The 26,384-nt window shown below is 45.0% G+C and overlaps 1 long non-coding RNA gene across 4 annotated transcripts in view; it reads left to right on the top strand.

Annotated features, from left to right (window-relative positions):
- LOC109267359 (uncharacterized) overlaps positions 1-23,188 on the top strand; it is an 84,537-nt gene extending 61,349 nt beyond the window's left edge. For all 4 annotated transcript variants that reach the window (XR_002080068.2, XR_002080066.2, XR_008421251.1 and 1 more), the window contains exons 3-4: positions 13,916-14,071; positions 22,536-23,188. This is a non-coding gene — a long non-coding RNA (uncharacterized LOC109267359). The remainder of the gene's footprint in view (positions 1-13,915; positions 14,072-22,535) is intronic.
- The last annotated feature ends 3,196 nt before the right edge of the window (positions 23,189-26,384 follow it).

The raw sequence follows: 26,384 nt of genomic DNA, 5'->3' as shown, positions 1-26,384 counted from the left end.
GAGCGAGGGATGGGCATAGAGAGAGAGGGAGACACAGAATCTGAAGCAGGCTCCAGGCTCTGATCTGTCAGCACAGAACCTGATGTGGGGCTTGAACCTACGAATCATGAAATCATGACTTGAGCCGAAGTCGGATGCTCAAACGACTGAGCCACCCAGGCGCCCCCATTCCCTTCCTTTTTAACAAGTGCTTGGTTTTTTTTTAATTGATATAGAACAGATTCCATCTTTGTATTCATTATCTATTATTGCATAACAAATTACCCCAAAACTTAGTAGCTTAAAATTATAGATATTTATGATCTCACAGTTTCTGTGGCCAAGGAATCCAGGCACAGTGTAGATGGGTGGTTCTCATTCAGGGTCTTTTCCAAGGCTGCAATCAAGATAACAGCAAGGCTTACCAGAGAAGGATCTGCTTCAAGTTTATTGGCTGTTGCCAGGCCCCGGGGTCCTTACTGGCTGTGTGTCGGAAGCTAAGTTCCTTGCCATGTTGCCCTCTCCTTAGGGTAAGTTCACAGCAGACCAGCCAGCCTCTCCCAGAGTGAGAGCAAGAGAAAGACAGAGTATCCTGAAAGCCACAGTTTCTCATAACCCAACCTCAGAAGTGATAAACTGTCACTTGTGCTGTATCTGTTTGTGGGAAGTTGGTCATTAGGTCTGGCCCACACACCAGGGGAGGGCACTGCACAAGGGTGTGAATACCAGGAATCGAGGACCCTCCTAAAGGCAGCCTGCCACAAGTAATAATGTTAGTACAGTTTAATGCACTTTAAATCTTAAGGATTTAAGTCAATGAGTTTTGACAACTTAATACACCATGTAACCATCACTCAAAATAAGACAGACCATTTCCATCATCTTAGAAAGCATCTAATGACCCTTTTTAGTGAATTCACCCCACTCCTGCCATCCCCCCCCCCCACACACACACATCCTGACAACCGCTTTCTTATTTCCATCACCATGGATTCATTTTTCTGCTGGTGGACTTCGTCATTCAGTCATTCAGTCTGATTTTTAATTCCTGTTCTTTCCTCCTTGCTTAGTTGCATGGAAATAAACAAAGACCACCCACATGAGGACAGGTAAAGGCTATTTATTCAGGACTTGCTCTAACGGTAGAGTCAGCCCCCATCACTTGCATTTGGGCAGAGACTCAAAGGCAGCGAGGGAGTGAAAAAGCTTTATAGTGAGAAAAAAGGGCAAGCGTCAGGTGTGCGCCTATTGGAGGCAGTTTGCATGGGGAAGCAGGAGGTGGGATAACCAGAGCTGAGCGTCCTGCGTAATTGGTGAGGGGAACATATCTGGCCATGTCTGGGTGATCCTGAGTCGGAAGTGAGGGCAAAACTTAGCGAAGCTATCAGTTACTGATCAAATCTGATCGGGGCCTATTGCTACAGAGGTTGTGATTTGATTTCATTGACTGGTTGCTAGCTGATGGTTTGGCTTCCCAGACTTATTGCCACGGTTTGTGGGTCAGAGTCACTGCTCTGAGGGCATCTCTGGGGCAGCTGCCCAACAGAATGAAAACAGGCCGTCCTCAGCTTCTTCTTGAGCTCCTCGTCTCTTCTCTCCCAAGGTGCTCTGTACTCTACCTCCCCACCCGCACCTCAGTGCTGGCCGTCCTCCCCCTCAGCAACTGGTGTTTGTCCATCCAGACCCCTGGTAACAGAGCTGGTTTTACCCTGCAACCCTGGCCTTACGTCTCAGGCTGACATGACTCTCCCCACCCCCCACACACCCCTTTTTCTCTACAGAACCTTCAGTCCCCATCTAGCTTTGAGCAGAAAAAAGGCTAGCTGCGTATGCTATTTTATAGGATTCTCAAATTATTTCCGAAAAATTTCACTTCCACAAAAAGATTTTAAACTCAAAATCAAAGTCCCGATCTATTTCCAGGAGGGACTAGCCTACAGTTGTGTGTACAGTAGACAGTTGTATTTTTCTGTGAAATGAGGTTATCTCTCAAATACATGGGCATGCAAATGATACCCTGTTTCAAAGGAGATGTTTGAAATGCTGCATACAGAGTGCCCAGAATGATCTGGGACACAGCAAGTACCCCGTAAGTGGTGGCTATTGTTGGATCAGTTGAAACCCAGGCATTATGTCGTCCAGACCAATATTTCTTCTAGATTTTAGCAAGTGCCCAAGTGATGGAGCCACTCAGAACTCTTCAAATTTTGACGTAGATGTGCTGAGGGATTGGCTTCACTGATTGGCTACTAATTGCAATCTCTGCTCAGGAAATGAACATTTTGACCAGTGAATTTTGCAAGGCCAATTACCATGGGAATGTTATGTCAACATGACCTCCAAGAAAATGATAGTACCTGAGTCCTTCAGAGTACTAATGGTGTGACAGTCAGGACTCCATCAGCTGTATCAGCATGCCTGTGGACCTCCTTCCAGGCCAACGCCTAACTTACTGAAAGACCTGACTGGCTGGGGTTGACCCTTCTCCACCCTTCATGCCCCCTGGCTCTTCTAAGAGGGCTGTGGGGACCTGCAGTTCTGGACAGTGTGCCACATGGCCTGTTCTGCGACTCAGCAGGAGGGACGCATGTTTGGTGTTTTGTCATCACAGGAAACAACAACTCTCAGATGTTGCAGTGTGGCCAGTGCAGAGAGAATGCAGAATTTCCCAAATCCCATGTCCTTTGGTCTCTTCTGGTATGAAGAATGAACAGTTGTCAGATTGCAAGGGACAGGGTGATATTAGGTACAGGGCATAGAGATCCAGGAGAAGAAAGATCATCCGAGGGCTCAGAGTCAATCTAAGTGGCTTTGAGCCCTCCCCTGATAGAATATCTTCTATTGTGCTGGGAGAGGTTGCAGATGAAATTTTGGAATGTTTGTTGGGGCATCGGGGAGAGTGGGTGGAAGAGAAGTTTAAGACAAGGGAGGCCAGTGTTAGCCCATATATTTTGGGCATGGTGACATCAGCTGCTCTAACAGATAAATGCTGCAGTCTCAGTGGCTTAATACTGATTGTGTTACCTCTCCCTATGGCTCAGTCTGCTGTGAGTGGCATGGCTTAGCAGCCTTCCACACCAGCACTTGGGGACCCAGTCTCTATCCAGCTCGTGATCCACTCTCCTCATGGGGGGCAGAGTTTTTCCTGTTCAACTGGTAGATGGGGACAGAAACTATAGGAGAGGTAGACCTGCTTCTTATCAGAGTCTTCCCAGAAATGACACACAGCACTTCTGGCCATATTTCCTTGGCTGGAGCTCAGTCACACGGCCACACCTGACAGCAAGAGAGCTGGGGAATGTGGTCTGTGTCCCCAGAGGACAGGGAAGGGGACTTGATAGGACAAAACAGCAAACCAAAACGTAAAGTTAACTGAAGTAAAGACTCCAGAACACCGCCAGACCAAGCCATACTCCTCCTGAACTACTGGATTTATTTATTTCCAATGAAATTCTGAACCTTCTCGCGGATTCTTTTTCTGTCTTCACTTTAGCTACTGCAAAGCTCAGCTGCACAACTGTACAGTGTGTGCTTCTACGTATAATCTTTTTCTTCTGGCCTTCTATTTATTTTTTTGTAATAAATCTACATTTATTTCCCCCTTTCTTGGGTTTCTTTATTTATTTTGGAAAGATGGATTTGCATATGAAGCAGATGCTTTTGGGCTCCCGCTTTCGGGGTAAGCTCACCCCAAGGTTCAAAGTCTGGTTGTTTGTTCAGGCTCTTACAGATTTGTTCTGGGATCTTTGGGGATCTAATTTCATAAAATGATAGAAAAGGCTTTTGCAGTTCTGTGTGGTTTGGAGGAGAAAGGGGCAACAATGGATGAGAGAGCTGTGTGCCCTGGTGTAAGGACGACAGTCAGAAATGATACCCATGGAGGGAGTGGTGTAGTCTGGCCCCAGCCTCGATAGAAGCCTCTGTGGAAATACGCAGGGCCCCAGGCTGCTGGGATGGGCTCAGGACAACTTTATAAAAAGGTGCAACCATTTAGGACAAGGACCTAAATCCTTTCCATGGCCACAAACCACAGCGTTGACCATAGAAATGCAGGGAGTGTACCAGTGGCCAGTACTCTCAGGGTGTCACCGGCCACAGAGACAATAAGATGCGGCTCAAGAGTGAGAACATGGTCCTCCTCCCTGTTGGGGAAACCTCTCAGAAAGCGCTCTTAGGTTTACTGTTGTCTGGTCTGGTTTTGGAAGTTGCCCATAATCAGGTAGGGAGAGGCTGCCGTTGTAGATAGGAGATTAATGCTGGTGTGCACATAACCTCCTCATGCTATCAAGCTGATGAGATGCGTGGGACATTCCACTTTCATTCACTGTTGTAAGTTACTTCAAATCTCTTCAAAATGAGATGAAGCTTGTTACAAGTTGCATGTCTCTCCCAAATGATAGGAAGTCCTAGCCCCTCCCCCCAGTAAATGTGACTTCTATGATGTAATTAAAGGGTTTGTAAAAAGAAGAAGAAAGACTGCCCAGACAAGCTCCTTCCCAAATTAGAAATGAGTACCTGTGTTTCATTCCTCTGGAGTCTGGCATGAAATCTCTGCGCCCAGTTTGCTTGCTGCATTTCAAATACTAGAGTGAGTATTAGGCATTCAGGAACACAATAGGGAAAGCAAGATACTTCTATTAGACCAGCTGCTGAGAAAGAGGGTGTCTCTCACTCCTTCCTGTACCGCCACCACGTGGTCCCTGACATGGAATAGTTGCTTAATAATGGCATGATTAATTTATCTGTTATGCCTCTTCTACTAGGATCCAAGTTCCTTGAAAGTGGGCACCATATTGTATTTTCTTTGCAGTTAGCTCTGGCGGTTATTGTTTTTATATCTCCAGTATGCTTTCATTTCTCCCTTCTTAAGGGGGTGTCTTTTTCTTTGGGGATCTCTTCCTCACTCTGTGTGGTCCTGGTAGGCTTTACTTATGATTTCCCCCATTCACAGGGGTAGGCATGTGACCCACCCAGGGCAAACCATAATTCGATACTCCTTCAAAGCCCTGGATTAGCCCAAAGATGAACATATGATTCAAGGTCAGCCATCAGAGTGCTTCATTAAATTCTCTGGATTGGAAGGGAAAGGGTAGCCATTTTTTCTTGGATTCTGAGCTGAAAGAACATTGATTTTGGGCTGCAGCAGCCTAATTCCCTGATACCAACCTATCTGAAGGAAAAAGAGTGAGGACAAGACAGAAGGAGAATTGAACAGTGATATGTAGGGTAAGGAGGCTTGTGTCCTCTACTCCAGTTTCTGAGTAAGTCCTTAGCTCTTACACCTCACCCCTTTATTCTATCACTTCCCCATGACTACTGCAAGCTTTGTAATTCAGTAAGTCCTATTTTTTTTTGTTAAGTTAGTTTGAGTTGAGTTACATGCTGAAGTACCCGTGTTTGCACATGTACAATGCCCACTGCAAATATTAATGGCAAGTGTTTATACATGCTTAATATGTACCTGCCATTATTGAAATGCTTTATGTATATTAATTCATTAAAAAATAATGCCATTTAAGTTGTGTTATGGCCACTACTCTTTTAGGGATTAGAAAACCGAGGTATAGAGAGTCCAGAGAACTAGTAAATAACAAAGCTAGGATCTAAAACCAGGAAGGCTGGCTCCAGAATATGTGTTCTTAACAGCTATTCTATTTTGCTTCTTAAATATCAGGTAGTTACTGATTTTTCCACAGAGTGAATGAGTGGCAGAAAAGGAAAAATAGGAAAACCATATTGGTTTCATGGCTGTTAAGGGGGGGAACTAATGCTATATGCCACACATGAGGTCAGAGGAACCCTCCTGCACTAAGACTAGAAGGACCAAATGTCCATCAGTAGGAACTGAATACCCTAGTACCCAGCCTGTGTTCTGTAAATACCATTTCTGTAAATGACACCATACGGATGCAATCAGCAAAATCAAGACTGTGAGAAACTCGACAGGATGAGCAGCTTGTTCTCTTCAACAAATAATTGCAAGTGGAGGGAAAAAGGAGATGGGAGGGTATTGCTGAGTCAAGGAGACTTGTAAGATATAAAATTAAATAACCACGAACGGGTCTTAGTTGGAATCTGACTCAAGCACACCAAATTAACAAAAAGATGATTCATTGGCAGAATACTTACTGTTATTAAGGAATTATGATGAATATTTAGGCGTGATAAATATATTAGTTATTTTTTAGAGTCCTTATGTTTTAGAGATACGTACTGAAATATTTGTGAATGAAATGATATGTCGTCCGGAATTTTCTTCAAAATTATTCATGGAATGAGAAAGAAGTATGTGGGAATATAAATGAAACAAGATCAGCCATGAATTGAAAATTGTTGAAGCTGGGGAGTGGGTACATGGATCCGTAATACTATTCTCTCCACTTCTATCTATATGTTTGTTTTCTGTAGTAAACAATTAAAAAATATATTCCCACATCAGTCAGGACTGGCTTGGGAAAAGGGCACAACAGAGGCTGCATACTGGTGGAATGGACATCAGTATGGCCGATTATAAGGGGTTGTAGACCTGGGGCAAGAGCCAGGGCAACATGGAAACTGGGACTTAGCGTGGAAACTTGCATCCATGGATGATTGTCTAATCCTTCGCTTCTGTGCTTACACATTTTCTCCCATGCACCTACTTAACAATCCACCCCTTATTCCAGGCACTACTTTCCGAGGCTATGTATCTAAGCACCTTCTTCCCCACTCACAAGTGCCCCATTTACTACCGACTTTGCTTCTTCCTCTTCCTTTATGCTTGAGCATGAAGATGAGGCGGTGGGTAGGCCTGTATCTGCTCAGTGACTGGGCCAGGGTGAATAAGTGAGGCTGATTGTATTAAATGGCATGGAGTTCCTAGAACTGAGGAAACTTCTTTCTGGCACACAGGGACTTCTATGTCTATATACCTATATCTTCACAAATCCTAATCCAGCCCTGTGCATCCAGGTAGTGTTTTAGGTACCGTACTTTTTAATCTGATTTACAGAGTGAAATAAGTCTGTGATTAATCCAGAGAGCTGATATTTTCTAATTTGACTTCATGACATTTCTGGTCACCTCACTTTTTTCCATGGAGTGAGGGGTGATCTCCTCTTCCTCTCTGATGCATATATACCATCTTCATAAATCCTCATACAAAAAGTACTAGAATTCCAGGGCAATTTAATGTTCAGAGGGATGTATCTGCAAACCAATCTGGAGATGAGAGTGGGTCAACGAAGTTAATTGTCTTTTAATCCCATAGCTTGTTTTCTTTAAGTCATATACATGGTCAAAACCATTGTTTCCAGAACTTTTTAATGGTACAGACCAGTGGGGTAAAAAAAAAAAAAATCCCTTACAATTACAGCGTATTTATTTTTACCAATTGCCCAGTTCAGATCTGTCTTCCCACTCTCATCCCCTTCCCCATCACTGTAAAGCCTCATGAGAATAGATACAAAGAATGGATCCGCCTTATGACAGCTTACCATTTAGAAATATTATATACATAGGGACGCCTGGGTGGCTCAGTCGCTTGAGTGTCTGACTCTTCATTTCAGCTCAGGTCATGATCCCAGGGTTGTGGGATTGAGCCACATGTTGGGCTCTGTGCTGAGTGTAGAGCCTGCTTAAGATTCTCTCTCTCTGTCCCTCTGCCCCCCTCTCCTGGAATGCTCTCTGAAATGAAAAAAAAATGTTTGTAAAGGAAAGGAAAAGTCAGAATTAACTCTTATTAAGCATCTTAAATGTATATGGTATGGCTGTGTTTATCATCATTTACATGCATTATGTCATTTAATCATATAAGGGTTTATAGATGATTAAATGAGATCATATATGTTAAGTGCTTCTCAGAGAAGCTGAAACATAGAAAGTACCAAACATTGTAGTGCTCTAAAACACATAAATAAGAATAGCTTTTATTATTAACTATGAAGTAGTTATTTCTCTCATTTTATAGATAAGAAAGCAGAGGCCCAGAGCCATTTAGTATCTTTCCTAAGATCACACAACTAATAAGTAGTAGAGCTGGGGTTTTGACTGGGGTTTCCATGAGTATAAAGCTATGTCAGTCAGAGTTCAACCAGAGTAACAGAACCAATAAGAGATACATAGTAAGAGTTACTGCAAGGAATTAGCTTAAACAACTGTGAGGACTGCATAAGCAAGTTAGAAATGTAGAGGGTAGGTCATCAGAAAAGGCAGGCTGGCATTCTCAGGCATGAGCTGATACTGGAGTCCACAGGCAGAATTACTTTTTTAAGAGAGCTTCAGCTCTGCTCTTAAGGCTTTTCAAATGATTGAACCAGGCCCACCTATTATCTGTGATAATCAACTGATTATGGACATTAATCACATCTCCAAAATACCATCACAGCAATACCTTGATTTGTGTTTGAGTAAGTAGGGGCTGTAGACTAGCCAAGTCAACCCTACAAAAGACCATCACAGTGGTCTTTCCATTTTTACTTCTAAATAGAAATTTAGAGCAGGAAGTTGCCTTCCACCTTATCAGCTCCAACTTGTGCCTTTTAGAGAAGATAAAAATGAGACGTAGGGCTGTGCGATGACTTAGTCAAACTCACACACTTACCAAAGTCCAGGCCTTCTGGCTTCAGGGCTCTTTCCACAGGAACACCTGAGCTCATCCAACAAGTATTTGCTGGGTGGCCAACCTGCACCCTATGAAGAATGAGTTGTGACAGAACATCATGGATGCTATAATAGATGTGTGTGCAGCACACAGTAGAGTCATAGAGTAAGAAGATAAGTTCTACTTTGCAGAGGAGCGTGGTCAAGGAGGGACTCATAAAGGAGGTAGAGCAGAGATTTGGAAAACATGCTACTGTTGGCCAGGCAGTCAGCAAGAGAGAAGACATCATGGGTTGAGAAAATAGTGGGAGCAAAGGCCTGAGGTCATGTTCACTTGAGGTGAGAAGAGAAAGACTAACTGAAGTTCTGCCTTCAAGGAAAGCACAGACCTTTTCACATTATATGCAGTAAAACTAGCTGAGGTCTATCTGTGGGTGCTCCTCTGGACACTTGTGGTCCCTGAGTTTGAGAATCGTTGCCTGACAGTAACCCATTAAAAAAGAAGAGGTAAACAGGTATCTCATTTTTCTTTTATTTTTTATTTTTTTTCATATTTTTAACGTTTATTTATTTTTGAGACAGAGACCGAGCATGAACGGGGGAGGGGCAGAGAGAGAGGGAGACACAGAATCGGAAGCAGGCTCCAGGCTCTGAGCCATCAGCCCAGAGCCCGACATGGGGCTCAAACTCACGGACCAAGAGATCGTGACCTGAGCTGAAGTCCGACGCTCAACAGACTGAGCCACCTAGGCGCCCCAGGTATCTCATTTTTAAACGTAGAGGAAGATGGGCAACTCTGGCAGGAACACAGCTAGAGCCATCAAGTCTGGAGTGAAAATCACAATAAGAAAGAGCCAAATCTCCTTCACAATAAGACAGGACAGGGGTGTGTCCCGGGGATTTCATGCTGCCTCTGCTCCTGTCTGCGCCTCTGGCTGGAGTGATGTGAGGATCACTGTTCTGTTTCCACAAGGACACTTTCACCTGGTGGAAGGAAATCCTTGGTGACGGGTTGCAGGGACATTTGCCACCTTCTTACATCAAGGGGCCACGAGAGCAGTCCTATTACCGCTCACACACGCAGTGAACACTTCTTTGAAGCAACCAAACACCTTGAGGAAGTTGTAGCTAACTTGAATACTGCTTCTCCACAGAAGACTTCAAGGGCAGAAGGACCTGAGCTCTCAGAATGCTGAGGTATGTGTTCTCAGAAGCAGGACAGAGGGCAAGTGGAGCTCCCATAGGCTCAGTGTAGCATGGAAAAGAGTCCAGCATGTGAGTCTGTTGTAAACTAGCAGTGGGGCCTCTCTAGGCTGCACAGAAAATTAGAAAGACAAAACCCTTCCCTCAGTGTTGTTGTTAGGTAATTCAAGGGTGAACATCCAACATAGTGCCTGGAAAATGTTTGCGGAATTTAAAGTCATGGGAAATCCATACTTCATGCCGTCCATTAGATCCCCACAGTTACGTATAGTTAGATACATATTAAGGCATAGTTCAAAAGGGGACTAAAGCTTGTCGAAAGTCCTCCCTGAACTCAGCCATCCTCCAAGTTAGTTTCCTCAGCTGGGCAATCCATAGCATCTGTGTATGTCCCCATCATAATACTAATCAGACTTTCTTATAAGTGCTGGTTAATAGATTCCCCTAATGGACTGTAAGCTATGGGAGAGCAGGACCATATCCATCTTGTTCTCCACTGTATTCTCAGAGGTAATTATCAACCTAATATATGGCAGGTGCTTGATATGTGCCAAATGAATAAATGAGTGTAGGAGGGAGTGGGGAGTCCCAGGTGCTTTGCCTTAGTCTTCTGGACCTCTGGCCTGGCTATGAGCATAGTAAGATTTGGGAAGAGGGTCCAAAGGAGCCAGGATCAAGTGATGGAAGACCCAGACCTAGCTTGGCCCAAAGGTCACCTAGAAGACCTAGCCGAGTCCCTGACAAGTAGAGGGTAAGGAGGGATCACTGGATCAGAACTTCGCAGGAGGATATTACAAGTGTGGTAGGATACCATAAGGCAGGGCCTAGGAGAGCTGGAGCTCACAGGTTTGCCACCTCAGCCAGAAGCAGCCCCAAGCATTTATCCCAGGATGCCAGGTAAATATTCTCATGCATCATATACAATGGAGAAAAATAAGTTGGGAGCACTGTGTTGGATGAATAAGGACATGGTCACTGGTCTAGGGCATGACAAGCTCTTACTTGGGAAGAGCTGGGCATTTGGAACCTACAAGGACACTTCAAAGGCAGGGCTAACTGAAGACTGAGCTGCCTGGGAAAAATAACCAGAATAGGCCCACGGGATCTGTCTGTGGTGCTGAATCAGCTCCCAGCCAGGTTGACCCTTTTCTCTTACTTGACCCTCATTTGCTACTTTGATCTTTTCCTTTCCTTGTGGTCTTGGGATGATGATCTTGACCTCATCTCATTAGGCCACTACAGTCAATCATGGGAAACTCATATACGACCCAGCCCACAGCATGTACTACACCTGAGGGGATGTCTCCCCTCAACCATGCAGGAATCTGCCCCTTCCCAACTCTCTTCCTCTGGGCTGTATCTTCTGCCATATCCATGGTTTAAAACGTGGTAGCTGAAGGCTCCAGATACAAAGGAGATTGCTGAATTTGAGGAGGGAAGTACATTTGAGCATGGTTTCACATGTCTCTCAGAGCACCAGCCTGAGCTGTAACGGAGAGAAGACCAGTCCCATAGGGAGTCTGTTGGTATTAATTAGGGTAGGCTAGGTTATGCTGTGATAACAAACAATCCCCAAATCTTCTTGACTGCCCACAGTACAAGTTAAGTTCTTGCTCCTGAAAAGTCAGCTACAGGATCATGTGGCTCACCAGAGCAAATGTCTTCCATTTGTTGTCTTATCATTCTAGGCTGCTTTGATCATATGGCACCTCCATATAACAACTTGCTTCTATGCCTTGGAAGTTGTAACAGGGAAAGAAGGAGAGCTGATGAGTTGGCCACCAAGAATTAAATGCTTTGGTGCAAAAGTGACACCAATCCCTTTTCTCATTACTGGTCATAACTAGCCAATATAAACAACCATGTCCAACTCTAAGGGAAGCACAGTCCTCTGTTTGCCTAGAAGTAGAGGAGAACTAGATGTTGGTGATCATTTGTGTTGTCTATCACACTGCCTGGAATGGGGTCTTAGTGTGATGAATTCCAAGCCAGACATACATTGGCTGAGGCCCAGCTGTGCCACTCACAAAGTGTAGTCATACTGTCTCTCCAGTCTTATTTTTTTCTCTTTGTGTAAAATGGAGATGACACCTGTTCTTCCTATTGATACATCAACTCATGTAATTGTAAGTGTTTTGAGAACCATGAGGATCAGCTATTGATCGTTAAAATTCATAGAATCCCTTGCAAAATTTAATAGAAGAGGGAACTGAGGCTTCTAAATAGAGAAACAGCAAAGTATGAAAATACCCTTAAGGGAACTCTTTCTAGCAGCTAGAATTACAGAAGGAATTAATTTTTCATTGGGTCCTTAGTCCTCACTGCCTTGTACAGCTATTTTTTTTACTTCTTTTATTCATGAATTGTTGATTGACTCTTCATGAACATGCTTAAGATTTAAGGGACAGGGTCTTGGGTGGCTCAGTTGGCTGAGCGTCCAACTCTTGATTTGAGCTCAGGTCATGATCCCAGGTTCATGAGATCAAGCCCCATGTCAGGCTCTGAGCTGAAAGTGGAGCCTCCTTGATTCTCTCCCTCTGCTCCTCTCCCCTGCTCACTCACTCTCTAAAATAAAATTTAAAAAAAAGAATTATTTCCACGAGAAAAAAATAACTTAAAAAGAAGATTTAGGGGACAATAAATAGCATCCTTCTTGTCTACCTGAGTTTGGGAAACAACTGCAAAATAAAAAGTAGTCAGGGGGCACCTGGGTGGCTTAGTCAGTTAAGCCTCTGACTTCGGCTCAGGTCATGATCTCACAGTCGGTGAGTTCGAGACCCGCATCAGGCTCTGTGCTGACAGCTCGGAGCCTGGAGCCCGCTTCAGATTCTGTGTCTCCCTCTCTCTCTGCCCCTCCTCTGTTCGCTCTCTCTCTCTCGCTCTCTCAAAAATAAATAAACATTTAAAAAAGTTTTTTTAAAAAGAAGTCAGGCTCAGGTAGAATAAAATGTGGGTTTTATTAGTAATAAAACTGACATTGGAAAACATGACAACAGGTGCAGCAGTGGATTTCTTAATACTGAATCCTAGAATTAAACATACTTCCTAAAGTCATTTCAGTATAATCTCAGTGATGAAAGAATTATCTGCAAGGAGCTATGGAAGGAAGGAAAGGGCAAATCACGTCTCTGCTCTTTGGTGCCAAGCATAAAATGAGTATAGAATAGAATGCAGGCCCATCATCCATGTACATACAGATTGTGCACTGCACATTTCTACAGGGTGTTATACCCTGAGTGGGTGAATCTCCCACCCAGAGTTGTGCAAGGAACAGCCTGAAGGGCTGTACACAGTGACCCTTGTGGAAAGAATGGATCACATTTGGGGGGTCTAAGCCACGGAGGATCAGATGAAAAACAGATATTATTATCCCTAGCAAGGTATACATGTTTATGGTAAAATTCTGCAAATAATTTCAGGTGTGACACAAAGCATCTATGAAGAACTAACTAAGAATTCCTGGAGAAGACGACCTCCAGAGTCCTATATAGCTCTGATGTTCTCTGGTTCTAGGCAACCTTCTGGTTAGATTGCAGTGTTTGCCTGGCAACAACCTGGAGAAAATGCATTAATGATGACATTAAGAAAAAAGACCACCCGCAAAACACAAGGCATACTTCAGCACAGAGTGCAAACGGCCCAAGACTGAAAATCTCATGCAAAAACCTACAGTAGCCATTAGGTTAGGCTTTTGAAATGATAGATTTGTTTCTCTCCCTCTTGACATTTAAAAATTGTGGTTATTAAAACAAATTTTTTCATGTTTACTTATTTTTGAGAGAGAAAGAAAGAGACAGAGTACGAGCAGGGGAGGGGCAGAGAGAGAGAGGGAGACACAGAATCTGAAGCAGGTTCCAGGCTCTGTGCTGATAGCTCAGAGCGTGACGCGGGGCTCGAACTTACCAGCTGTGAAATCATGACCTGAGCCGAAGTCGGGTGCTTAACCGACTGAGCCACCCAGGCGCCCCCCAACTTGTGGTTATTTTTATGTTTCAAACAAACAAACAAACAAACAAGAGATAAACAACCCCTGTGGTTTCATGCAGTTGCAGTTATTTGAGCATGTATTTGAGAATAAGCTTTGTTGTTGCCTGAAGAGCTCTCTGCCTCACTTCCTGGATTCTCGCTTCTGTTGACCCTCCAGTGGTTGCAGGCAGCCAGACTCAACCTCCAGGCCCTGCCCCTGAACTGGTTTTGCTTCTGAAATCATGTGGAGAAGAAAGTTAGACAAGTGGGGCCATGTAAGGGCCTGACCTGGACTGAACTTTGAGATCTCCCAGGATGTAGTGGACCCCTGGCAAAGACACAGGTGGGTGTACATTTAACCATTCAGCTGCCTTGTGTTTATATTGTGTGTCATTCCTTCCCCCTCAATTAATTTCTCATGACATGATCATGCAATATCTCCAAGCAGATTTTTTTAATTTAATTTACATCCAAGTTAGTTAGGATATAGTATAATAATGATTTCAGGAGTAGATGCCAGTGACTCCTCCCCAACATATAACACCCAGTACTCATCCCAGTGAGTGTCCTCCTTAATGCCTCTTGCTCATTTAGTCCATCCCCCCCAACCCTCCAGCACCCCTCCAGCAACCTCAGTTCTCTATATTTAAGAGTCTCTTGTGTTTTGTCCCCCTCCCTTTTTTCTATTGTTTTTGCTTCCTTTCCCTTATGTTCATCTGTTTTGTATCTTAAATTCCTCATATGAGTGAAGTCATATATTTGTCTTTATCTGACCACTTTTGCTTAGCATAATACACTCTAGTTTAATCCATGTCATTGCAAATGGCAAGATTTCATTCTTCTCGATTGCCGAGTGATACTCCATTGTGTGTGTGTGTGTGTATACACACACACATGCACACACACACACATACACACACACACACACACACACACACACATACATACATACACCACTTCTTCTTTATCCATTCATCCATTGATGGACATTGGGCTCTTTCCATACTTTGGCTATTGTCAATAGTGCTGCTATAAACATTGGGGTTCATGTTCCCCTTCAAAACAGCACACCTGTATCCCTTGGATAAATACCTAGTAGTGCAATTACTGGGTCATAGGGTAGTTTTATTTTTAATTTTTTGAGGAAACTTCATACTGTTTTCCAGAGTGGCTGCACCAGTTTTCATTCCCACCAGCAGTGCAAAAGCATTCCTCTTTCTCTGCATCCTTGCCAATATCTGTCATTGCCTGAGTTGTTAATTGTAACCATTCCAAGTAGATTTTTAAATATTTTTAAAAAAATTTTAAATGTTCACTCATTTTTGATCAATTGTGAGCAGGGGAGGGGCAGAGAGAGAGGGGGACAGAGGATCCGAAGCAGGCTCCATGCTGACAGCAGTGAGCCCCATGTGGGGTTTGAACCCACGAACCTCAAGATCATGACCTGAACTGAAGATGGACGCTCAACTGACTGAGCCACCCAGGTGCCCCTCCAAGCAAATTTTTTTAAAACTTCACTCTTTAAAAAAAAATTTTTTTTAATCTTTATTTTTGAGAGAGACAGAGCATGAATGGGGAAGGGGCAGAGAAAGAGAGGGAGACCCAGAATCCACAGCAGGCTTTGAGCTGTCAGCACAGCCAGAAGCAGGGCTCGAACTTGGGAACGGTGAGATCATGACCCAAGCCGAAGTTGGTGCTTAACTGACTGAGCCACCCAGGCACCTCTTACAGGCTTCACTCTTAATATGAAATGTATCCTCATCTTTTTGTGGGAAGAAACATTTTCATTTCACCAGAGATGTAGAAACACTGAAGGGGCACACACAGAGAGCCTTGATCTTGGTGTCTCCAAAGACACTGCTAAGTGGGAGGAGTGAGAATATGGACAACAGGACTGATATTCTCTCTTTGTAGGAATTCCCTTTTCTGGGAGCCCCTGAAAAGCGAGAAGGCAGAACAAAGGCCGTGGTAAGCGGCTGGGAGTGCTCTCAAGGAATCCTTATCAGCTTAGGCTGGGTTAAAAGATACTTTATATAGGTGCTTAGTTTATGACCAAAAGTTGATGCCTTTCATTCTATGTGATGGTTTGAATCAGTTGTTCTCAAGCTTTGGGATCATCTTGATGGTTGTTAAAATAGTTGGTTATGGGGCGCCTGGGTGGTTCAGTATAGTTCTTGCTTTTGGCTCAGGTCATAATCCCATGATTCGTGAATTTGAGCCCCACATCGGGCTCTACACTGATGGTGCAGAGCCTGCTTGGGATTCTCTCTCTCTCTCTCTCTCTCTCTCTCTCTCTCTCTCTCTCTCTCTCTCTCCCTCCCTCCCTCCCCCTCCCTCCCCCTCCCTCCAGCCCTCTCTCTGCCCCTCTCCCACTTTCTGTCTCTCTCTCCCAAAATAAATAAATAAATAAACTTTAAAAAAAAAAGTTGGTTAAGGGGCGCCTGGGTGGCTCAGTCGATTAAGCTTCAGACGTCGGCTCAGGTCATGATCTCATGGTTTGTTGAGTTCAAGCCCCACATCAGACAGCTCAGAGCCTGGAGCCTGCTTTGGATTCTGTGTGTGTGTCTCTCTCTGCCCCTCTCCTGTGTGTGTGCTCTCTCTCTCTCTCTCTCTCAAAAATAAACATTAAAAAAAATAGTTGGTTAAGATAGCTGCCCCTCCACCCCCACTGAGTTTCTGATTCAGTAGGTCTGGTGTGGGGATTGGGGGTTTGCATTTCTACCAGCTCCCTGGTGCTGCTGCTGATCCGGGGATTACACTTTGAGAACCACAGCTTCAACTGTCCACATTTCCCCTGTTCTTTTTACTCACTCCAGGCAGACAAGGGATTGAAGGGGATCTAGAGAGAATTAAAAGAGCTTATGCCTGTTGGGAAGTGGGGAAGAATAGCTGGGGTAAAGGAGGTGGCGGATGGAGCAGCCTGTTTCTGATGTTGGTTTGAAGTGTCTAATGGGGATCCAACCTCCAGGCTCTGGACACAGGCTGTTAATTTGTATTCAGCACGCCATCACCAAACCTTCAAATTCAGCTCTCTGGTTTATCACCTCGTGTAAAAGGAAATGAAGATGTAAAAACCCACATAGCCCACCTTGCGGATCGTAGATATTGTGCAAATTATACCATAGCTCTTGCTGTAAATTTCCTGGGCAGCAAAAGAAGTAGTTACAAGACGAATGGAAGAGGAGGGTGTCGCCACATGGGAATGGAGACGAAGTGGTGACATTTAAAGAAGGAAGGCATTTAGTAGTAACACATATTTGTTGAGTGAATGGACGCATGGCTGTGTTATTTCACAGTGTTAAACCCAAAACTGTTGATGAGACTGAGAAAGGGACAAACTTTAAAGGTTACAAGCTCATTGGTTTTCAGATCATGAGAATTAATAACCCTATTGGACCTCTGTTCTTTCCTACTACAAATGGAAGACTGCTCAGCTCAGGCCAGGACGTGTTGAGATGCCGTCACGTTTCTGTGAATTGAGAGGAAGAGGACAGCTCTAGAAAATTCCTAGGTGAGAAGTTGCCATGCCATCTGGTTTAGGATAGTTGCTTCTGACCACCGCTGGAGAGCTTGGGTCCTCCTGATTATTGCCTACATGCCTCACCCTGAACCTCAGCCTCTGAATTATGAGCGCACGTGACCCCAGGTTGGCTCCAGGTCTATACAGGGTTTCCTCCACCATCAGTTTCTACCTGCTCTGCCCCTGGCACTACAGAAACTGGGGTCTGACCTGGGGCCGCACAGCGATTCTGACAACGAAAGAGATTTACGATATCTTCTCTTGTCAAACAACTTGCAAGTTTTTCCCCCTGTGGATAATTCCCGACTTCTGGCAAGATTGTTTCTGGATGTTATGTTCATTTTATGGCAACATATGTTTTAAAAGCTGACACAATAGCTTGTAGCACCCAGTGTCCCCTGGCTCTTGTTCAGAACTGCCTGAATTTTATCTTCATCACGTCCTTCCAATGGGTCATGTTGGGGTCACCAAAAGTGATTTCTACGGGAAGTTCGGACTTGAAGGCCCTATACAACTCTGGGTGAATCCCAGCAGACCTTTTGCATTACGTTTTAGTGGTTCACTGTTTTAATAGGCCCCGTTAACTGTGCACATGGGGTGCCTGCCTGCGATCCGTGTGTCTTTCTGAAGCCAAGCAGTTCGTCCAAATAGAACCTTCTGGAATTGACAATGGGCCGTGAGGCAAACACTCTCCTGAGTACCTTCAGTTCTTGTACAAGGCAAAAATGCACATGAATCTATCCACAGCAAAAACGATTCTTTTGGGGGGTATGGGATTTGGGCACACTCAAATCCAAAGTTGGTTTCTTAAGGATGGACGTAATACTGATTATGGGAGCAATGGCTAATCTATCCTGCGCATCCGCTGGCCCAAGCACTTTGTATATGTTATCTGATTTAGCCGTGACATTGGGAATAATTACCTCTGCCATAGGGTGTGGGTTTCCGCGGGGCCTCTGTGCTCTACCTATGTTACTCAATAGGTCTTCTCAACAATTCTATTATGGTCCCCATTTTATACATGAGGAAGCTGAGGGACTGAGAGGATAAGCCGAGACTTCTTTGAGTACGGATTCTAGAAGCATCAAAGCCTAAATTCACCAGGCTCCTTTCAGCGTCGGTAAACTGGATAGATTCCCATTGTGAGGCAACAACCAAAAGCCTGAAAATGTAGTACCGGCTGACGGAGGGTTACATTGTACAGCAAGCAAAGGGAGTCAAATCAAGGAAGGAGAGCTAACGGGCTTCACTTGTGCCAGGCACCGTAGCTCTTTGTATGTCTTCCCTCATTTAAACCTCACAAGGGTCTTCTGAGGTAGGTGATACTATCCCCAGTTTTCAGCTGAATATGGAATCATCAGGAGGCTGAGGAGCCCTGAAGTCAAGCACCAAAACCACACTGGGAGCCAGCCTGCCAGCTGGAGAGCCCACCCTCTGAGCCCTCTTTAAATGCACTTGAAAAAGAATTCCTCCCAAGCCAGTAATGCTTGACTGAAATGTTACAGGTTGCTAGAAAAATACGTGTCAGAAAATTATGACACTCTTCCTCTTCCTGAATGATTCAGTCCTAAAAGCATTAAGTGGGCAGAGCAAGGCCCTGGGCGGGGGCTGGAAACAAAAGGAAGAAATGGGGAGGAACGGGAGGAGGGGCCGGCCAGCCTGGGGCCTCACTCCTCGCTGCTCCAGGCTGGGAAGGGGTGCCCGGTGCCCTCCCGTGGGAACAGGGGCGCTGACACCCACGCTGGCCTGTCAGCACAAAGGCAGGGGGCTGGGGGTCCCTGGGGAAGCTTCTCCAGCATCTGCTCCAAATGCTGGCAGGTTCACACCCACAGGGCCCATCTGGCTCGCTGACTCAGGGACACTCCTGAGTAGTTCCGAAAATCCCCAAGCCACCCTCACAGTCCCACCTCTCTGCTGCCACTCGTGTGGGGCCCAGGCACGAAACCCCGGGATCAAGTATCCAGCTGCTCTTGGAAACAGTGAAGGTTTTCCTGTCTTAGCAACGACCTTTCCAGATACTTTCCCAGCCAAGTGCCCCGCCGTTGGGTTCTATGAAAACATTCAAGGGGCTTCCCTTGTCCTTAGCTGTCATTAGTGGGTTTCTATTTGAGGTAAGACAAATAGCCATTATTTCTGAGCTCTATTCGGTGCCAGGTGCATAATATCCTTGAATTTTCACAACAGTCCTGAAAGGTGAACTTTGGCACAAGGAAGAACATTTTAAATGACTTTCCCAGACACCTCTTGTAATTTTAGAGCTAAGGCACTGAATCAGATTTTCTGATCAAAACTCAAATTGAGCTTCTGCAGTGCGCCAGGCTGCCTGCCTTTGCATGAGTTGGGGGTTTTCTAGTTTTCAAATATGGGTTACTTTGTGAACTTGACTTTTTTTTTTTTTAAACAAGAATTAAATGTTTTCCATGTGCCGGCACAATGTTGAGTGCCTTTATTTAGATGCCTTTGATCCTCATCGAAACCCCATGATGATACAGATATAATAGATGAGGAGACAAAGGACTAGAGGAGTCAGGGGCCAAGGTCATACAGAGGTCAGACAGGACTCTGGCAGCTTGCCTTAAGCAGCCGTTCCCTTAAACCACTTGATTACATCCATCATCCCCAAACTAAGGGAACATTCTCACTAGATTGTGAAGATAAGGCATATTTTTAAATGCCTGGCATACAGGTACTCAACAAATACTAATTCCTTTCTTCTTCTGTCCAGGTTCCAAGGATCTAGAGCATGACAGTATTGATCCCAGAAGCAAAGATGTTAGACTTCAGAGGCTGTTTAGTCTGAGCCCCACACCGAGCAGACAGCTAGGAGAAGTGAAATGATGGATGGAAACAAAGACTTCGTCTTTTTCAGCCTCCCCCAGCACCCCGCCCCCCCCCCCCCCCCCCCGCCCAAATTCCCAGGAGACTCCATGAAGACCAAAGCCTACTGGTTTGCTCAACTTTATATCCGTCATCTGTTACAGTAGGAGTTTGAAAAGCCTTTGTTGAATGAATGAATGCCAACCTCATCTTGCAGTTAAGTTGCGTTTGAAGTTTTGAAGGCTCCCCCCCACCCCGGAGCTTTGTATCTAGGGGAAAACTGACAATCGTTGGCTCCCTGCCCCAACTCAATCAGTGCTCAGGGGTGACTCATTGACTTGGTGAGGAGCCCAGTTTCCCAGCTGACGCGCTGTACACAGCCTGCCCCCGGCCAAGTGCGGGATTAACCACCTGCCATAGGCTGTGGGCTGGGGAGCAGGCACAGTACAGTGGAAGGAACCCTGAATGCATGACCTGGCGTCTCGTACTTGGCCTCCTCTCTCTCTGTGCCGTACTACCCTCCACCCTGCAAGGAAGGAGTGGACCAGACGAGCTCTGACCACAGGCTGTATACAATGGGGAGACACACTGAGGGAGAGTGTAAATTCATGGGCAGGGTGAATCACTGCCCCAGGCTGGTGTTGATCTTCAGCAAGAGCTCAGAATCAGCTTCCAGGAAAGACCTAATGTTTGCTGAGCACTGTGCTCGTGACTTGCCTTTGTGCAGTTCTGTGGGATCCTCAAAACTAGCTTGTATGGAAAACTCTTCAACAGTAAAAAAGGAATAAGCTATTGATACATGCAGCCACATGAATGGATCTCCAGGGCATGATGCTGAGTGAAAAAAAAAAAAGCGCCATTTCCAAGGGTTATATTCTGTATGATTCTACTTATATAAGCATTCTAGAAATGACAAAATTATAGAGGTAGAGAATAGATTAGTGGTTGCTAGGGATTGGGGAAGTGTGGGTGGGGGCCTGACTATAAAGGAGAAGCGTGGAATCCTTTTGTAGATATAAAACAGTTCTGGGGTGCCTGGGTGGCTCAGTTGGTTAAGTGTCTGACTCTTGATCTCATAGTCTGTGAGATGGAGCCTTGCGTCTGTGATCTCATGGTCTGTGAGATGGAGTCAGCTCTGTGCTGACATTGAGGAACCTTCTTGGGATTCTCTCTCCCTCTTCTCTCTCTGCCCCTCCCCTGTTTGCATGCACTTGCTGTCTCTCACTCACTCTCAAAATAAAATAAATAAACTTTAAAAAACCAGTCTGTATCTTGATTGATTGTGGTCACACAGATCTATGCAGGTGAGAAATTGTACCAACTAGGCGCGCGCACACACACACACACACACACACACACACACACACACACACACAAATGAGTGCATGTAAAACTGATGAAATCTGAATAAAGCATGTAGATTGTACCAATGTCCATTTCCTGGTTTTGATATCATACTATAATTTGTAAGATGTTACCATTGGGGAAGGCTGGGTGAAGGGTAAAGGAGACCTTTCTGTTCTAATTTTACAGTTTCCTGTGGGTCTGTAAGTACTTCCAAACAAAAGTTCAGAAAGCCTATGAGATATTATTATCCCATTCTACAGAAGAGAAACCTGAAGCTCCTGGAGGTCATATAGATAGCTCTTAGTAGGAGAGTAAAAATTTGATTCATTTCTCTTGAAACCGCTTAAAAGCATAGAGTTGAACAAAAATCAATATGGCTGCACTAATGCTTCACGAAGCTGCAACTGAGCAATCTTTTCCTCTCTTCTGCAAAACTCCCCTCCTCCCTTCTTAGCCTTTTGCTTCAGGAACCCGGTACCACCTGGAAAACGTAACGAAAGAGGCTGGCAGGAGGTATACAATTCCTGTTGAAAGTGGCAAGATCCGGTTATTTCCCTATAAAACCCACCAGCCCCTTCCTCCCACCCAGCTTGCAGTTTTTAAAGGCCTCAGCGGGCGGCAGCCTCTTTTGCCCAGCAAAGCAAGAGAGCTGATGCTCCTCTTTATTCCACATTCTCTCTTGGGGTTCCATTTTGGCTGCAAAATATGAGAGTTGGTTTTCAACAACACTCTGACCTCGGAACTGTGAGCTTCTCTGTCTACCAAGGGCTTTGGGTGTGGAAAGGGAGCCGCCATAAGCCAGACCATTATAGTCCCAAGTTGTTCTCTACTCGCTGACTTCGAAGTTCTCTCTTCAGAGCTTCAGTGCCTGATCCTGCCAAGGGAACACATGCAGTATTTGTTTTTTTCCACCTGGGTGGTGAAAGTCTATGCCTTAGCTCACTGGTGGGCAGACATTTTTGGAGGGCCTCTGCTGTGCACTTTTATTACATCTCTTGGCCCAGGTTCATCAAGGCTTTGGTTGAAGGAGAAGGAATGACCCTGAGCACCCGCAGTTTGCTCTCAGAGGAACGGAACGCTTCTTCACCCACAGACTTAACTTTCCCCATCTCGTTTCTTCTAGCTGTGCTTGGCATTTGCTACGCGGAGGTTGGCGTGGGGAGGCGCACCGTGGAGACACTGAGACCAGATGCCTGAATTTAACAGGTCTATGGCTCATTTGAGGCGAACGAGGACAAGTCGCAACAAACAAAACAAGGCAAGAGAGAGCGAGAGCGGCTGGGGAAGCAGCCACCAACTCTCACTCCAGATGAAAGCTGCTTCAGAGGGAGGTATCTGATGCACAACTCTTCGCAAGCGGGTGGTCTAAGTATTCACTGACTTGTTGAGTTTCAAGCAGAGGACACGCGACCTTCTGAGAAGGTCAGATAATCTTTCAGAAAGGAGCTAGGCTTCAAGAAGAGAGAACCCCAGGCCAGAAGAAAGACACTGGCAAAGGCACCATTAAATTTAAAGTACAAGCCTTTGAGTAGGAGCAAAGATGTGGGCACAGCATTCTGTTTTGACCTACCCTGTCCAATATGGTAGCCACTGGCCACGTGTGACCACTGAGCACTTTAAATGAGGCTAGTCTGACATGACATATGTTGTAAGTGTAAAATACATGGCCGGTAGTTCTAAGACTTAGTACAAAAAAATGTATGTCTCAATATGTTTTATATTATATTTTGAAATTATATTTTTGGTATATTGGGTTGAAATAATTATTAACATTAATTTCACCAGTCTCCTTTTACATTTTTTTTTTTTGGTGTTTTTTTTGAGACAGAGACAGAGCGTGAGCAGGGGAGGGACAGAGAGAGAGGGAGACACAGAATCCAAAACAGGCTCCAGACTCTGAGCTGTCAGCACAGAGCCCAATGTGGGGCTCGAACCCACGACCCGTGAGACTGTGACCTAAGGGAAGTCGGACGCTTCACTGACTGAGCCACCCAGGCACCCCTCCTTTTACTTTTTTATGTGGCTACTAGAAAATTCTAAATGATGTGGCTCTCATATTCTGTTGGACAGCCTATCTAGCCCATGCTTATTCTAATGCTGACTCTTTTTTCTGCTCCCTTTTGTAGCAGCCGTAGTTTTGGGTAATTTCTCTTAAATGATCTTCCTTATCTCAAGAGGTGATATTATTTATAGAGTACTTTAAAAGATGGTAAAGAGCCTCCAGGGCCTCTCTGCTTAACAGTGCTTCCTTGGTAGCAGTTTTCATATTCAAAATGAGCAAAAGAGAGGAATGTTAAAATCTTTACCTCTGAAATCACCATCAGAACAGTCCCTTTTACATTCCTGAAGTTTCCATGGAAGCTCTGGTTCTGAGGGACTCTGCTTCCTCAGGGTAATGTGAATCACAGTTCTGGGGATTTAGAAATGATTTTTGACAACATTTTAGTTTCTCCGGTTTTCCTTTCCCTCGCATCTGAAAAGCCACGTTGAAACAATCAAACAGGACTCTTGCGAGAGTCCTTTCATTCACTGGATTTGACTTGCGTCTCCTTTCCCTGAGGCGTCTGCAGTCGCTAGACCACAAAGGAGCATTTACGTGTTCCTTCTCATTTTCTCATCTCATTTTCAAGAAGGGGAACCTAGGACACTGATGTTATTTGAAGGGGGAAGGGGTGGGATTTGAATCAACAAATTGTCCGTTCTGCTGTTCACTGTAATTCAGTTTTAGCAGGAAGGGCACAGAGCTGCTGACTCAAGTCGGCAGTCTGCAGCCCAACCTCTCTCCCATCCCCCTGCCCTCATCCCTGGGCGGTGGGGGTGGTTGTGATGAGGTTTCGGGGTGATGGTGGGGTTTGGAGCTGATGGTCAAGAAGGAATTCTTGAAGATGTCTTTGGTGCAAAGAGGTGATTTTATTAAAGCATGGGGACAGGACCCATGGGCAGAAAGAGCTGCACTGGGGTTGTGAAGAATGGCTGGTTATATACTGTGGACTTGGGGAGGTAAAGGCAAAAAGGAAGTTTCCAAAGAGATTTTCATATGCTACAGAAGATTCACAGGAAACTGGAGGCAGAGCTATTGTCGAGCTAAGGTGGTTTTTCCCTCCAACAAAGCATTCACGTTAAGACAGCAGGGAGTTCCTGGAGAAATGTTACAGTCTGTGTTTACCTCAAGTATGTGTCAATGGGCTGCAGGTTGGAAGGAAATTTAAGTTTACCTGCGAAGTATGTTAGAACCCCTGGAAAATGAAATGACATAAATTGGCATGGGTGCAGATGGTGAAATCACCAACCAGGAAAGCTCCTTAAAAGTGCCTTAGAGGGGCTCCTGGGTGGCTCAGTCAGTTAAACATCCGACTCTTGGTTTCAGCTCAAGTCATGTTCTGCGCTGACAGTGCAGAGCCTGCTTAGGATTCTTTTTCTCTGTCTCTCCCCTGCTTGTTCTCTCTCTGTCTCTCTCTCTCTCTCAAAAGTAAATGTTAAAAAAAAAAAAAAAAGTGTTTCAGAAAGGCCCCAGTTAAGCCCTCAGTCACTGAAGTGGGAGAAGGAAACAGAAGATGCCTTGTCCTTGGACACCTTGAATTGGGCAAACTGGAGGGAGCAGTGCCGAGACCAGGGGAGCATCCCTTCTCATTTGATGCTTTCGTCTGTCTGCACTGGGCATTCCCAGGAGACATCATGGGGGATATGAGGGTATGAAAAATTCCTAGGCTGCGGGCCAGGTGCCAGGAATCAGGGACAGGAAGGCACTGTTCCAACAGTGGGAGACAGGCAGTCCTGCCTTGCACTAAGCCAAAATGTGTGATCTGAGCTCAGCAGGGGGAGCCGTGCGGTTTAAGAGGAGTGGGGGGTAACAGAGGGATGCCTGCAGTGGATGCTGGAGCATTTTTCTTACTGCGGTAAAATGCACGTAACATAACATTTAACACCTTAACCACCCTTAAGTGTACATTTCAGTAGTGATAAGTACATTCCCCTTGTTGTATAACCACTCTCCAATCTCTGGAACTCTTTCCATTTTGCAAAACTGAACTCTGTAGCCTTTAAACAACACTCTCTTGTCCCCTCTCCCCAGCCCCTGGAAAACCCCATTCTACTCTATTTCTGTGAATCTCACTGCTCTAGGTAATGCATAGAAGTAGAATCCTATGAGGTTGTCTTTTTGTGATCGACTCGTTTCACTGAGTATGATGTCTTCAAGGTTCATCCATGTTGCACCATGTATCAGAAATTGCTTCCTTTTTTAAGGAGGGTCTGTATATAAATGATTCCATTATCGGTTCATCCACCGATGGACATTTTGGTTGCTTCCATATTTTGGCTATTGTGAATAATGGTGCTGTAACACAGATGTACAAATAGTTCTTCAAGAGCCCAATTTCAGGGGCACCTTGGTGGCTCAGTCAGTTAAGCGTCTCTTGGCTTGGGTTCAGATCATCATCTCAGGGTCATGAGATCAAGCACTGAGTTGGGCTGTGTGCTGAATCTGGCGCCTGTGTAAGATTCTCTCTCCCTACTCCCTCTACTGTTTGTGCTCTCACTCTCTCTCAAAAAAGACCCGAAATTTCAGTTCTCTGAGTTATATACCCTGCTTTGGACTTGCTGACTGAAAAAAAAGTCAACCTCAAAGTAGGTTAGTAAGGGCTTTTTGTTCCTTGTCTTACCGAGGACTGTATAGCCCAGCAGGCAGTTTTCCAGATTGCTCTGAAGAACTCCAAAGCTTGTTAGCTCACAGGGGATCATGTGCAAAAAGGGGAAGGAATATACCTGCCTACAGGCAGCTCTCTCAAGGTATAATTGCATGTCACAAGATCTAGTTTGGTTATAAAAATCAAGGTTTCCTAATTTCCACACAGACATGACAAAGACCCTGTTGTCACCTTAACATGTTAGTGCACAGACTGGACAGTTCTTCTCCCTCTGCTCCCGCCCCCACCCATTCATATGTTGAAACCCTAGCCCCCCAATGCTACTG

The sequence above is a fragment of the Panthera pardus genome, unplaced genomic scaffold (assembly GCF_024362965.1).
Source record: "Panthera pardus isolate Hobbes unplaced genomic scaffold, ASM2436296v1 HiC_scaffold_12, whole genome shotgun sequence".
NCBI lineage: Eukaryota > Metazoa > Chordata > Mammalia > Carnivora > Felidae > Panthera > Panthera pardus.
Note: the sequence above shows the minus strand (reverse complement) of the source record. Positions and strands in the feature narration are given on the sequence as shown.